The sequence below is a fragment of the Rosa rugosa genome, chromosome 6, assembly GCF_958449725.1.
Source record: "Rosa rugosa chromosome 6, drRosRugo1.1, whole genome shotgun sequence".
Classification (NCBI taxonomy): Eukaryota; Viridiplantae; Streptophyta; class Magnoliopsida; order Rosales; family Rosaceae; genus Rosa; species Rosa rugosa.
The window spans coordinates 41,425,880-41,441,597 of record NC_084825.1 but is presented as its reverse complement, the minus strand read 5'-3'; the positions used below and the strand labels follow the sequence as shown (position 1 = coordinate 41,441,597).

At 49.1% G+C, this 15,718-nt stretch overlaps 1 protein-coding gene across 1 annotated transcript in view; it reads right to left on the bottom strand.

Moving 5' to 3' along the window:
• The window catches only part of LOC133714625 (large ribosomal subunit protein uL3z-like), a 77,407-nt gene that overhangs the window by 44,933 nt on the left and 16,756 nt on the right, over positions 1 to 15,718 (bottom strand). The gene's annotated exons all lie outside the window — the stretch shown is intronic.

Sequence of the window (15,718 nt, the reverse complement as noted above, 5' to 3'; positions counted from 1 at the left end):
TGGCCTAAATGGTCAAGAGCCCTTAACAAAAAGCAGTGCTATCATTGAAGGCCAAATTCAGTAAGCCAAAAATCAAATATGATCATATCTATAATCTACCAGAATATTTGTTAATTTTATTTTTTTATGTGTATTTCAATAATTTGTAGTTTCATTGTTTTAATTTATGTTGTTGTTCATGTTTTAGTACTCGCATTCTAGTATTTTTTTTTTATCAACTCGAAATATATCTCCGAGTATAAATTTAAGGGGAAATTATCATTTACCCAATTTCAGCTTAAAAATTGCCCACTTGCTCCATTAACAGTTTTTTAACCCCATTTACCAAAAACACTGTAAGGGATTATTTCCCTAGGACTAAATACTGTTTAGTCCTTGAGCTTTTGACCATAAAACACTTCAGTCCCTGACCTTCTAATTTCACACGTTTAGTCCCTGTACTTCAAAATTTCAGACCAATAGGTCCTTGCCGTCTAAAAGTCGCGGCGAAATGTCTATTATGCCCTCAATTCTTTTTTTTTTAATAAATTTATTCCTTTCTATTTTTTTTATTTATTTTTTTTTCTTTATTTTATTTATATATATATATATTTTTTTCAAACAGAAAGAAAGAAAGGAAAAAAAAAAACAGAAAAAAAAAAAAACAGAAAAAAAGAAAGGGGAAAAAAATTCCTCTTAGAAAAAAAATAAAATAATTAATTAATTTTTTAAAAAAATAACTGAGGGCATAATAGACATTTCGCAGTGACTTTTAGACAGCAAGGACCTATTGGTCTGAAATTTTGAAGTACAGGGACTAAACGTGTGAAATTAGAAGGTCGGGGACTGAAGTGTTTTATGGTTAAAAGCTCAAGGACTAAACAGTATTTAGTCCATTTCCCTAATACCCAATTAATTCTTTTTATTTATTTTTAGGACTTTTTTGCCCTCTCCTTCTTTCTCACTTAGAGAGAGAAGTCATCCTCCACCTTGCTGTGCTCCGGTGACCAGTGGCCGGCCGCGGTCTCCGGCGACCAGTGACCAGAGTCCGGCGTCCAGTGACCGGAATCCGACAACCAGTCACCGGAATCCCGAATCCGACTGCCAGACTGGTGACCGGATTCCGGCGTCTGATTTTATTACCCCCCAATAATCATATTATTGCCCCCCAGTAACAAGTTCATTGGGGATCAATAATTAGTGAAAAATGAATATGTTTTTAATTTTGAATGTTTTAGTAGGTTTATCCAAATAAATAATCTTATTATTGCCCCCCAATAATCTTATTATTGCCCTAATAAACATTTTATTGCCCCCCAGTATTATTATTATTGCCTCCCAATAATCTTATTATTGCCCTCAAGTGAAATGCATAAACTCCCAAAACCAAAATGAATACACAGGCACAATTGATCAATTTATATGTTCAATTGTATAAGTTCACTTTTTTTTTTCCTTCCCCATTCTTGGAACTCAATAAATAAATAAATAAATAAATAAAGCTATGGGCACCCAGAAATTGCTTTGGGCACCCTCTAGAGTGTGAGGCCGGTGCAGGACTGGTTGAGGAGATTGTATAAGGGGATCGGAGTCCAGATGCAGTGCTTCGATTGTGAGGCCGGTGCAGGAGTGGTTGAGATCGTCTCTGATGGCGGACATCCAAGTCGAGAGAATCGACGTCGAACCCGGCATCGAAGTAGTGATCGAAAACGTGGCCAGGGGCGTCAATGTGGGTCCCCGTGTAGGTGGGGAGCTTCATCTCCGAGCCAGAACGGAGTCAAACACCGGCATGTCGGGGAGGAGATCGAGGGTGAATGAGTCCCTATCGCCGGTTTCTGCTATAGCGGTGGCTGATGTCGAAGATTCGGCCGTTTCTGTGGACTTCGCGGCGATGGGGGATCAGGTTGGTGGCGGTGGCGCTGGAGGAGACGTCGACGGGGGTGGTGCCCGGAATGGAAGGGTAGGCTGTGGTGGCGTGGGAGAGGGTGGCCTGAAGGGAGAAGAGGAGAAGGAGAAGGAGAAGGATTCATGGTGAGAATGCTGAGGGGAGTCGAGAGAGACAGAAAGAGAGAGTATGGGGGCAAAACTGTCATCAAATATTAGATTGGGTAAATAGGGTTAAAAAAATCTTAATGGAGCAAGTGGGCAATTGTTAGACTAAAATTGGGTAAGTGGTCATGGCTCCTAAATTTAACGAGGCTATCAATAAAACTAGTCTATTTACTTAAATGAAAGCTAGATGCCCAACACACTCTATGGGTGTGGATAACTACGTGGCAGTTATTTCACATAATGTGGAGTTTTATTTTTTATTTATTTTTTTGTTAAATTTCTTTTCTTTTTCTTTTAGTTTTGGTGAATTGGCCTTTTTGTCCTTCTCAAATATTTCAGTTCAAAAGTTTTTTTTAAATATTTGAGGGATATTTTGGTAAAAAAATTTTTGTTTTGGTTGACAAACTTTCTTCTCCTAATTATACTATAGATAAGTATATCAGAAAAATTAATGATTACACATTTATTTTAAAAATTCTAAACATATCAAATATTGGCCTCATATTGAAGATCTCAACAATATCTTTTCCAATGATATAATTTTAATATTTAGCAACATTATAAATAACACATGTATGTAAGAAAATTGGTTTTCCTTAAAATGTATAGAGAGGTTCTTGCGTGGGGCAGCCGCACCGCCACGTGGTGCGGCTGACCAATCAGTGCTCAAGCAGGAGGTATTTTGGGTATTTCACATTTAAAAACCAGGGAAAATTCCGGAATAAAGACAAAAAATTCTGAGACTTGATTGAGCAACCACACCGTACACGTGGTGCGGGTAGCTGCACCTAAGAATTAGTCAAATGTATAATACCTATTCATAAAGAAATAATAAAAAAATTAGCATGGCCCACTATTTGGCCTAACAAAACCCAGTGCAAATTTGGCCTACAAATTTTAGCTAGGCTAATTTTTTTTTCTTAAAGTTTGGGAAGTAGCTTACCGTGGGAAAAACTTTAATTTTGGCTAAAAATGTCTTTATAACCTATTGTGGGAGATGCTCTTACTCCACTGGTGGAATATAAAGTCATCCAAATTCTGAATAAATCATCACTTTGTTCAACCCTTTAATATCTGTCTAGTGTAGCACAAACATAAAACAATAATTAAACGTACAAAGACTGTATCTATTTTTTTTATTTCTTTTTGTTTTTCTTCTTTTAAAAATATCAATTCATTTATATTTCAACCAAAAAACAACTTAAAAACTCATCCACATGGGACTGACAAAAAGTGTCTCTATCTAAGTGGTCTCATCTTTTGTAAGTGAGACTTAGAGCAACCATCTACTCCATGTATGGAATAAAGTTGCAATCCAAGTCATAAAAAATGTAGAATATGACGAATGACTAATTTTCATAAATGTATTAGTATTAGAAATTATCGGAATCGCTGAAAAACAGCACAAAATCATAGGAGAATAATTAGCTTTTGAGGCTTGATATGTTGTCATTATTGATTGTATGGATCATTCATGAGCATGGTTAGGCCCATGTTGACAAGAGTGACATAACGACACCGGTCCATCATTAAATGTTGGTCGAACAACAGAGATATTGCCTTGTTGAATTTAACTTCAAAATGAGTCGGTACCTTTTTGATCGTGTAATAATTTTTTGTCAGATGGCAACATGGTTTCTAGAGAATGACAATAATGAAAGTTGAAATTACGTGACATTTTTATAGACGATGAAATTTTTTCCCAAAATAAAATAAAATAAAAACCAAAATGAATTTATATGTAATTATTATTTTATTTTTTTATGAAAATATTTGCTTACACACTTTAAACGCCATGCATACACTGGAAATATTTTTTTTTGAGATAATGGAAATCCATTGATTATCGCATGCCACGAAGGCCATTACATACCCATCCGCTGACACATAACAATGGTCAGACAAGAATTCGTGGAGGGGCCACAGTGGTACATAGGATAGACCAACTATATTCGAACTTATCGCTCACTGATCTAAAAGGAGCCTATAACTGTGACATAATCTAATACATAGTGTATAGGCATAGAAACATAAAAGAAAGCCAATGTCACTTATGTCAAACATAAGCGAGGCTGTTTGAATCCACCCACCAGGATCCCAAATACGATACCCTGAAGTAATCAAGCCCAACCTTGTAGTCCAAAACCAGGCCTGTACATACATGTACATTTGCAAGCATAATTAGCTCTAATGGGCTACGCTCATTGTACCGCCAAAGGCACTAATTCCAACCAAAGGAATGACATGCAGACACACCGCCAGGCGGGCTACAGCCCCAACGTCGAACCATCTCCAGATCGGCGGCGACGCGCCGCCACGCGCCGCGCCAAGATGGCATCAGAAGCTTCCGAAACTGGGAACTGAAGCATATCAGTCCCACATCGAAAACAAAGAGAAGATCAACCTCTTCCTCACCTATAAAAGGTCCTCTTCTCTCTCCTCATTAATTACGCATTCAATACTTACCTACTGTTACTTTGTCAACATAAATACATTGACTAACTTAGGCATCGGAGAGTCGAAGACCGCCCAACGCGGTCTCCCTCTAACGCCCTTTGTATTTTACTTGACAGGTAACGGAGGCTTTGGAAATATCACAAGTATCGATCCGCTCACCGGATCAGCGTTAACTAAGGTTCAGCTACCGCCGGACTTTTAGACATTAACATTGGCGCCGTCTGTGGGAAATCTTGAACAAAAGGTCATCCCATCACAACTACCATGACTAGCGGTAGCGGGGGAAACGCTGAGGAGCAGGCAGACCAATCTGCCATCCCCCAACCCCCCAATCCAGCGGTAGGTGTTAACCGCGCACTATTCAACACCCCAGCCAACCCCGGCGGTGAGGCAAATCCAAGCAGCAGCCGCCCACCAGGCCAGGACCTCGCCGCCATGTACGAGCTGGCACTAGCAGACCTTCACAAGGCAAACAGAGAGCGTGAAGAGGAGCGCAGAGAGAAGACTGAGGCCCAAAAACAGGTGGCTACGATGATGTCACGTTTTGATGACCTGAAAAGGACGTTGGAAAGAGCCGCCAATCCAGCGCAGAGCGAGCATTCACATAGCACCAGGTGTAGTCAGCCCAACACTGGCACAATAGCACCAGGACCAGTCATACAGATGCAGGTTCCACTGGACCCACCTGAACTATTGGGGATGGGACCACCGCCCATCCCCCAGCTAATGTTAGAGCAGGAGGCGGAGTCAGTGCCGCGCACCAACCGCTCGGAAGCTAGGGCAAGAACCAAGGGCAATCCGCCTGCGCCAAGGCGTAGGCAGGCCCAGCGGAGTACATATGCCGGATCCGCCGGCGACGCAACAGCCCAAATTCTGGAGAGGATGCAACAGTTGGAACAGAGGTTGGTCCGGGCGGAGTCGGGCGCCCCGGCGCCAACTCAAAGTCCACTTTTCACGTCCAGACCAGGGCCCGTCACCGCTGCAATTCTGCAAGCTATCAGACCGGCGTACGCAAAAACTCCAAAGATGTCACACTACAACGGCACGTCCGACCCCTTCGTCCACATGGACACCTTCAAGAAGGTCACCAACAACAAGGGATTTGACGACCCCACCCTGTGCCACTTGTTCAGCGAAACACTGGACGGAGAGGCAATGAATTGGTTCTTCGAATGTCCGCCGGGGTCCATTGACTCATTCCATGCACTATCACATACCTTCCTCTCTCGGTTCATCTTATTGTCCGCCGGACATCATAACACAAGTCAGCTGTTCAGCGTCAAACAGGGGGAAGACGAATCACTAAAGGCATTCGTCACAAGGTGGCGAGCGGCAGCATCTCAGTGCCGCGATCTAGACAAATCAATGGCATCGGCGGCCTTCAAGTAGGGACTCCTCAAGGGACCGTTCCTCTATCACCTCAACTACAACCATCCAAACGCGGCATATGACCATATCATGAGTGAGGCGGTCATTCACGCCCAGGCGGAATTCATTACATATGGAGAAGCCCCACCGCCGCCAGCAACGCCTGCAAAGACAACACAACCTACCTCCAGTCAGCATGAGACCGCTAATAAAGCACCCACCGCACCGCCAACTGACAAGAAGAGGGAATGGCAACAGGGCCACTACCAGAACAAGCGGCAGAAGGACCAATACCACAACAAAGGCAACCGCCCAACCCAGGAGGATAACCGCAACAAGCAAACGGAGTCTTCTCAGCGGTATGCAGTGTTCACGGTCCTCACAACCTCGTACGAGGAAATATACAATCAGTGCAAGGATCAAATCCCGCCACCACCCCCAGCAAAATACCCAAAGACGGGCAAACCTAAAAACACCGGCAGGTGGTGCAAGTACCATGAAGACAGCGGCCACAATACCAACAGCTGCAACGCACTGAAAACAGCCATTGAGACCTTATACCGTGAAGGCAAGATGGAGCAGTTCAAGGTGCGCCAACCGCCACCTGTGATCGCCAACGTAGAGACCTTGGGCCGCATTAACACCATCGACGGCGGTGCTCCAATCACGGGCATGTCTCACAGGGCAAGGAAGCGTTATGCACGCGCTAATCACCCAAAGGAAGTCTGCAATATCCGCTACGAGAGAGCCGCCAAACTCCCAAAGGCGGGTTGGGAACCTATTACATTCTCAGAGGAGGAGGAGCGCGGGGTGCATCTACCCCATGATGACCCCTTCTTGGTCGACGCCATTCTTGGCAGATTCTCAGTGGGGAGAATATTGGTGGATAGCGGGTCCGCTGTCAACGTCATCTTCAGCGGTTGCTACAGCCACCTCAGGCGGAATAACAAGTTGCTCCAGGACCATGAGCCACTGCTCAGCTTCTCCGGTGACGTCATGCAACCGCTTGGTTCTGACTACATGCGGTTGACTATTGGCGCTAGTCCATGTATGGCGGAGGTACATACAGAATTCATAATCGTTGATTGTTTCAGCTCGTATAATGCCATCCTCGGACGACCGGCGCTCAACAAGCTTAAGTGCATCATCGTCGGATACATGCTTCTCATGAAGTTCCCTACACCTAATGGCACGGGCTGTGTGAGAGGAAGCCAGCAGCTGGCACGAGAATGTTATTCAACGACTATAGCACGGTCAGCGCGCCGCCATGAAATTCTGACCGTGGGTGATGAGGCACCGCCACCAAACATCTTTGAGGATCCTAGAGATGAAGAGGAGAAATATGTAAAGAAGGAACCGGTCAACCCGGACACGTCGCTGAAGGCTATCTGCATCTCAGACGAACACCCTGAGCGGATAGTCCGCATAGGAGCCCAACTAGACCCAGACGTGGAGGCAGAACTCACTCAATTCCTACGTGATAACGCGGCCGTCTTTGCATGGTCCTACGCGGACATGCCAGGTATCTCTCCTGACATTATCACTCATAAGCTGACCATCAAACCCTCCTTTTATCCCATCAAGCAGAAACGGAGGGCCTTTGATGAGGAAAAATACCGGGCAATCGGAGAGGAGGTCGCCAAATTCCAGGACATTGGATTCATCCGCCAAGTCATCTATCCCCAGTGGATCTCCAATTTGGTAATGGTCAAAAAACCCAGCGGCAAGTGGCGGATGTGTGTCGACTTCAAAAATCTCAACAAGGCATGCCCAAAGGATAGTTTCCCGCTACCTCGTATCGATCAGCTAGTCGATTCAACTGCCGGTCATGAGCTCCTCAGCATGATGGACGCTTTCTCCGGATATAATCAGATCAAGATGCACCCCAGCGACCAGGAATGCACCACCTTCACCACTGACAAAGGCCTATACTGCTACAATGTCATGCCTTTCGGTCTGAAGAACGCCGGTGCAACTTACCAGCGGTTGATGAACGCCATGTTCGCTGAGCATCTGGGAAAAATCATCGAGGTCTACGTCGACGACATGCTAGTTAAGAGCATAAAGGCCAGCGGACATGTGGCAAACCTCAAAGTCATAGTAACCATTCTCTTGACCTATGGTATGCGCCTCAACCCAGAAAAATGTTTCTTTGCGGTCACCGCTAGCAAATTCCTGGGATACATCGTCAGCGAGCGAGGCATCGAGGCTAACCCAGACAAGGTACAGGCCATCCTTAACCCAGACAAGGTACAGGCCATCCTTAACCTGGCCATCCTTAAGGAGCAGAATCAAGATATCCTCCCTTGGAGCAGCTGGCCCTCGCACTTATCGTTGCCGCCAGGCGCCTCCTCCAATACTTCCAGGCTCACACGATCCATGTGTTAACCAATCAACCGTTGAGGCAAGTGATGCAGAACCCTGAACACTCGGGGCGCCTCAGCAAGTGGGCCATTGAGCTCAGCGAGTTCGACATAGAATACAAGCCAAGAACCGCCATGAAGGGCCAGGCAGTGGCGGACTTCATTGCTGAACTCACCAAGCGTCAACCTGAACCCGGTATTGAGACAGTGCCCGGAACGGAAGTGGTAACCGTTGGGGAGGCAATTCCCCTACAGTCAGATTGGAACCAGCATGTGGACGGCTCCGCCAGCGCCAAGGCCAGCGGCGCCGGAGTCATCTTAACAGGACCCGGGGGACTGAACGCGGAGTACGCGTTGAAATTCAACTTCAAAGCTTCAAACAACATGGCGGAGTACGAGGCACTCATCGCCGGCCTACTACTCGCCATTGACTCAGGTGCTGACAGCGTCAACATCTTCAGCGACTCTCAATTAGTCGTTAACCAGGTCAACGACAGCTTCCAAGCCAAGGACCAGCAGTTAGCGGCGTATTTGGGGTACGTCAAAACACTGCTGAAAAAATTCAAATTTCATACCATCACACAAATCCCCAGGGAAAAGAACGCCCGGGCTGATTCACTGGCAAGATTGGCTACCGCCCAACCACACCAAAGTCCAGCGGACACAAGGGTGGAATGTCTTGATAAGCCTAGCATCACAAAAACCCTAGCGGAGATCTTCAACATTGATATCAATCCCAGCTGGATGAACGAGATTATCGAATACAAGCGCAACGGGACATTGCCAGAAGACAAGGTCAAGGCACGACAACTTCAGCGGAGAGCAACCCGCTACAATATCCAGAATGGCAAGCTTTACCGCCAGGGGTTCACTCACCCCAACCTCCGCTGTTTAACCCCAGAGGAGGGAAAGGTCGTGCTGGCAGGAATCCACGGCGGGGAGTGCGGAAACCACTCGGGCGCCAGATCCCTGGCAAATCGCACAATGCGACAGGGCTACTTTTGGCCTACGCTCGGTGATGACGCCCGGCAGATATCAAGATCTTGCCACAAGTGCCAGCAGTTTGCTGATCTCCCACATGCACCGGCGGAACCACTTTCAATCATCATCGGTCCATGGGTTCACTCTACATGGGGCCTCGACTTGATGGGGAAATTCCAAACCGCCAAGGGACAGTTCAAGTACATCATCATTGCCGTCGACTACAACAGCAAGTGGATAGAGGCAGAGCCACTGGCGGCAATAACTACCGCCAAAGTTATTCACTTCCTTTGGAAGAACATTTACTGCCGCTATGGTGTCCCACATACAATCATTACAGACAACGGCACACAGTTCAACAACAAGGAACTCATCTCTTTCACCGCCAATCTTGGCACCAAGATGAGTTTTGCATCTGTCGCACACCCCCAAACCAACGGCCAGGTCGAAGCAGCAAACAAGATAATCAAGAAGCTGCTAAAAAAGAAACTCGACACCGCCAAGGGTTTATGGGCGGAGAAGCTTCCAGAAGTACTATGGGCCATCAGAACAACCCCGGCCTCCGCCACTGGTGAAACCCCTTTTTGTATGATGTTCGGCACTGAGGCTGTCCTGCCTATTGAGGTAACTCAACCTACCGCTAGGATCGAAGGCTACCGACCAGCAACCAACAGTGACGGCATCAACCTGGACAAGGACCTCCTAGAGGAAAAACGATACAAGGCCCATTTGCACAACCTGCAAAACAAGCAGCGGGTGTCACGTTTCTATAACGCCAGGGTCAAGGCCCGGAACCTCCAACTGGGGGACTGGGTAATGAAGGAAGTCATTCCACCGCCAACAAAACTCCGCCCAACTTGGGAAGGTCCATACAAAATAGTAGAAGTCGTTAGCCCTGGCACCTTCTACTTAATGGACAAGGGTGGCGTCACAACCACCCACCCTTCGAATACCGCACACCTTCGGTATTACTATAAATAGTCATGTCACTACCCAGGAGCATCTTGACTTAGCTAAATTTTTGTTCAATATTTAGCTAAGGGAAGCTACCCAACGGGTATATCCCCACTTTTGTAAACACTGATCCGTCAGTTATCAATGAAACGAGGAATTATTCAAACCATTGTTACCAAGTCTAGCACTGAGGGCAACTGGCAACGCCAGTAATCGTAAGCAGACTACGTCCGCTACGTTGTGCACTTGGACCAATCTTAATTCCTTTAATGTTTCATTGATTGCAGAAGAAAATTCTAAGTCAAACCTCTAGCGGTACAAGCATATCATCACTAGCCAAAATTCCAATTTCATTTCATATATTGAGGGCTGGGACTCCCCACCCAAAAATATTCTTTACATCCACACAATATTCAGCCTCAGCGGCTACACAAAAAAAAAAAAAAAAAAAAAAAAAAAAAAGGGGAAAGTTCAGCATCTCAAGGGTTGGCTTCCGCATCCTCTTCGGCGGCATGCGGCGGCGGCTGCGCCCGGCTTGTTTGTTCAGACTCTCGGGCAGTGGGACTTGGAGTCTCTATAGTCCCATCCGCCCGAGTATGCGCCGCCATAAAACCGGCACGGGACACATCCGACTGGGTAGGAGGAGTCCGCTGGGCACCATCCACCGGCCGAGCAGTATTTTCTCCGCTACCTGAGCCAGCGTCAAGGACATTCTGCACTGGCGGGGCATTCTTCACCGGCGGAACATTCTGCACTTGCGGCACGGCGGACTGGGACGCCTTTGCCCAGTCAATGGCACCCTTTTGGCGCAGCATCTCCACATTGGCTAGGGCGCCCGCCTTCGCCGCGTCATTCATCGCCTTTTTGTATTCCGCCGACTGTTTAAATTTCTCCACAGCGCCGGCCGCGGCACGGCTCCCTTCGTCCCTCAGGCGGGCCACCTCACCCTCTAGTTTCTTCACCTCCCCTTGCCTGGCGGCAGACTCCCGCTGCAGGATATCAATCTTCTTCTCCTTAGCGGCCACCCGTTCCTGCAGCAGGGCCCTGTCTTGCTCCAGCTTGGAGACGTGATCATTTCGCTCCAGATCCCGCTGGATGGCGACTTCCAGCTTGCCGCGAGCGTCCGCAACATCGCAGTCAGCCTTCATCAGGCGCCGCTCCACATCCGCCAGCCTGTCCTTGGCATCCGCAAGCTCCCTCTCGAGTCTCTTGACCTCCTCCCTGAGCTGCACCTCGATCCGGGGCCGCTTCGACGCCGCCAGGAACATTTCATTCAGCCCGACCGCCAGGTGACCAAAGGCCGAGCTGAAGGGCGACTTGTCAATCGCCGTTGGGCGTGAAATCCCCGCTAGACCGCCAAAGCCCAACCGCTCGCAGAGATGGAAGAGAAACTCCCGCTCACTGTCGGTCACGAACTCGGCATATTCGGCGAAGGAGTCCAGATCGCTCACAACCGCCTCTTTCTCAGAAACCGCAGGGGCCTTTGGCGGAGCTTGTCGAACCTTCTTTTGCTGGCGGATCCCGATAACCTCCGCCTCATCCTCATCCACCTCGGCGGAGTCGTTCTGCCGGCGCTTCCGCACGAGCACCCGTGTGTTTCCAGCGGGCGCCGTGGCAGTCCCCGCCGGCTGTCCCGCCCTCTGTGAGCCACGCTTGAGGGCAACCACCCTCTCTTTCTGCGGAGCAGGAGCAGCGGACCCCTTCTTCCCGCCCTCCACAGTGGCACCAGCCTGAACAACTGGCAGGCCGTCGGCGCCAAGGTGGGAGTGGTGCGGCATGGGCAACACCACCGGAACCTCGGATGGGCTCAGCGCCAAGGTCTCCGGGTTTACAACCGTCTACTGGGCCGCCTGCCCTGAGGCGTACATGGCCTCCAAGAAATTGTTAATCTCAGCACGGTCCATGGCCTTCTCGAAAGCGTCGCGGCTAGCTTTGTTCCCTGGCGGAGTCTCTACAACAAAATCAAAATGCGAACACGTCAGCCTCGAACAACCTAGCAAAAGGTACTGTCTGGCGGAGGTGTCTTACCAACGGCGCGAGTCAGTTGTTGATCGACCAACAACTCCCAACCGGTCAGCAGGCGGAAGTCCAGCAAATTGCGATTCCGCCAACAACCTCTGATGCGCGCCACGCGGCACTCTTCCTCACGAGTCAGGGTATACCGCAAGCCCGCTACAAAAACAGAATAATGGTCAGCATACGGTACAAAGGCTATACATAACGTAAAACTAGACGTGTTCAGCGGAGACCGCCAGACAACCTCGTATAGGCTGAAACTCCGACTTAATCCTAAACTTCGGCTCCCCCTCGTTGGACTCCGCTTGGTACTCCCAACCCGCCGTGGCAACGCAGAAGGTCCCCCGCCAGTACGACATCGAATCCCTCAAGTTCTCAATCAACTTGGGCGCTCCCTGGCGGCGACTCAAATTCACCTGCCCTCTGCAACCTTGGCGCTTCACGTACACCAGTTCGTAGAAGTGAAGTACCTCCGCCACAGTTGGCCCCTCGCAGCCGGACAGCCGCCACAGTGAGTTCATCGCCAACATCAACCGCCACATGTTGGGGCAGATCTGCCCAAAAGCAAGGCCGAACTCGCACACCAAGATCTGTAGATTGGGCACGAGCGGGAATGTCACCCCTTGACAAAATATTGCCTCGTGCACAGCGGCAAACCCCGCTGGCAGAATGGACGCCTTCTCATCCCCCGTCGGCGGACGCAGTTTCACCACGCCAGGCAACCGGTACACCCGCTTCAACCGATTGACGGCGACGACATTCATCCTCCCTCCAGCCTCATCAACGGGGGTCCCATCCTGGAGAACCCATGCCGACTCAGTATCCTCACCCGTCACATCTCCCCCTTCAGCGGAACCACTGGCGGCGCTGTTACTTGCCAGCCGCTCCTCACGTCTATTCTGCGCAGCGGCAGCCTCCCCCGCCCTAGAACTCTCCGGACGCGAACCACGACCCATGACTACTTCCTAAGGAATGGTTTGTAGCGGCTCAATCTCTAGCGATTCTGGCAGTGAGGTTCCTGCACGGGCAGACAGACGCAACGAGTCAATAAAAATTCTATCCGCCGCGCTGAATGACACGTCAGACCCGGAGTCCTCACTGCTCGAAATCTCTACGACGTTAGCCATCCCAAACCCTAAAACCCAAATCAGTTAGCTCAAAAACGGATCTAACCTATCCCCACACCAGTTATAGCCAAGAACACCAAGAACAGCTACCCAAAAAAATACCGAAACACGAACACACACTCAACCCAGATTCGACCATCTAGTAAAACCCTATATCCCAACTCTCTGTCAAACACCATAACCCAACCCCAAATCACACTCTACACCCTCCCAGAACAGCAAACAAGACACCAATCCCAGAAATAGCAAATAACCCAGAAATCGACAAAACAAATGAAACAAGACAGAGAACCAGAATGCTAACCTCAGCGCTGAACTTTGTGAGGTCGTGGTGCGCGTTGGTCTCCGACGACAGAAGCTTTCGTCTTTCCGAGCAAGAGAACTCCACAAAAACACAGCAGCCTCTTTCTTGAATCTCAGACGCGAGGAGCTTGAAGACGAGTAGGGTTTGAAGTTTTGCCAAACTGACAAAATTTCGCTATGTTCCCCCCCTTTTATGTCCCCTTCAGGGGATTCTGGGCCGTCGAAGTAAAAAACAACATCACCTACCGATCGTACACGTGTCCCACGTCTGCAGTAAACTCTCCGAATTAACGTTGCCTCGGTTCCGCAATCCATCATTACTCGCATTAATGGCGAGAAGACGGCCGGACTGAAGAGACCAAGCCTCCGGACGCTAACCCTCTCGCAGTTTGCCACGTGTCAGCCACCATCAGACGAAGCGTCTAATGGAAGCAACCACTTGGGCCAACTTCAACAAGTAACGAAGTCTCCGCTGAGCGAAACTCCGCCAGCGGAACTTCTCAGTTTTCATCTCGTGACGAAGTCTCCGCTGAGCGAAACTCCGCCAGCGGAACTTCTCAGTTTTCATCTCGTGACGAAGTCTCCGCTGAGCGAAACTCCGCCAGCGGAACTTCTCACTTTTCATCCATTGACGAAGTCTCCGCTGGGCGAAGCCCCGCAAGTCTCGTCACCATCAAAGTCTCCAACAGTGGAGCTTCTCCCTTGTCAGCCTGCAAACGAGGCATCTTCCGCCACACCACACACCACTAGCGGAACCCTCTTTCATCTGGCATGTCGCGTACTTTATTCAGCGTGGTACCGCTCAATAAAATACCGCCAAGCACGTCTACTGGACGCTGTTTCCTGCTCCATTCAGCGGGGGGATATCCGCCAAACGGCGAATCCCGAGGCCACGCCTCACTGACAACGACCGCCACGCGGCGTTACCGTCAGACCGTCCCTACGGGACACGGGGACTTGGCAACAGTCTACGACGGCCCTGATCAGGCACGTTGACCCCCGTCACTCGGGTACTAAGATTGAGCTCGCTACTCAACACCCTCTGCTCCGTGCAGCTCCCCCTCAACAAACAATTTGCCGACCATCCGGAGGTCTATCTTAGCCGGGGAGTGGGGGACTCCCTGGGGGGCCTAGCAGGGGCCCACCCGAAATGGTATAAAGCGTTTGCTCAGTAAAACCAACGGTTGACAACGCACTGACGCTAATTATGCTCTTGCAAGTCTAGCGGAAGAAAACGCTTCAAACCGCCGAACAACTCCCCAACCAAGATTGCCCTCCTTGACTGGGGACTTGGGGGACTTGTACATACATGTACATTTGCAAGCATAATTAGCTCTAATGGGCTACGCTCATTGTACCGCCAAAGGCACTAATTCCAACCAAAGGAATGACATGCAGACACACCGCCAGGCGGGCTACAGCCCCAACGTCGAACCATCTCCAGATCGGCGGCGACGCGCCGCCACGCGCCGCGCCAAGATGGCATCAGAAGCTTCCGAAACTGGGAACTGAAGCATATCAGTCCCACATCAAAAACAAAGAGAAGATCAACCTCTTCCTCACCTATAAAAGGTCCTCTCCTCTCTCCTCATTAATTACGCATTCAATACTTACCTACTGTTACTTTGTCAACATAAATACATTGACTAACTTAGGCATCGGAGAGTCGAAGACCGCCCAACGCGGTCTCCCTCTAACGCCCTTTGTATTTTACTTGACAGGTAACGGAGGCTTTGGAAATATCACAAGTATCGATCCGCTCACCGGATCAGCGTTAACTAAGGTTCAGCTACCGCCGGACTTTTAGACATTAACAAGGCCCTTAGCCAATTAGGCCTCCAGCTCCCTTTGGGCTTCCAATCTAGTGTGGGCCCCTGAACAGATTTTGGCACCCAACCAAAACTGGGCACCACTGCCTTTCTATCACCGGCGTTTGTCCCGTTCGCTGCCACCATCGCCGTCATGCAACGCTCACGACTATCAGACCCCTTTGGTGAGCCCGCAGATCGATACCTTGAGACCACTGTCTTCCGTATCAGATCGACAGCAGCAGCCAGTTCTAATCGCAGACCAGAATAGGTAAGCCCATGATCTGCACGTCGGTTTTCCGTCACCGGT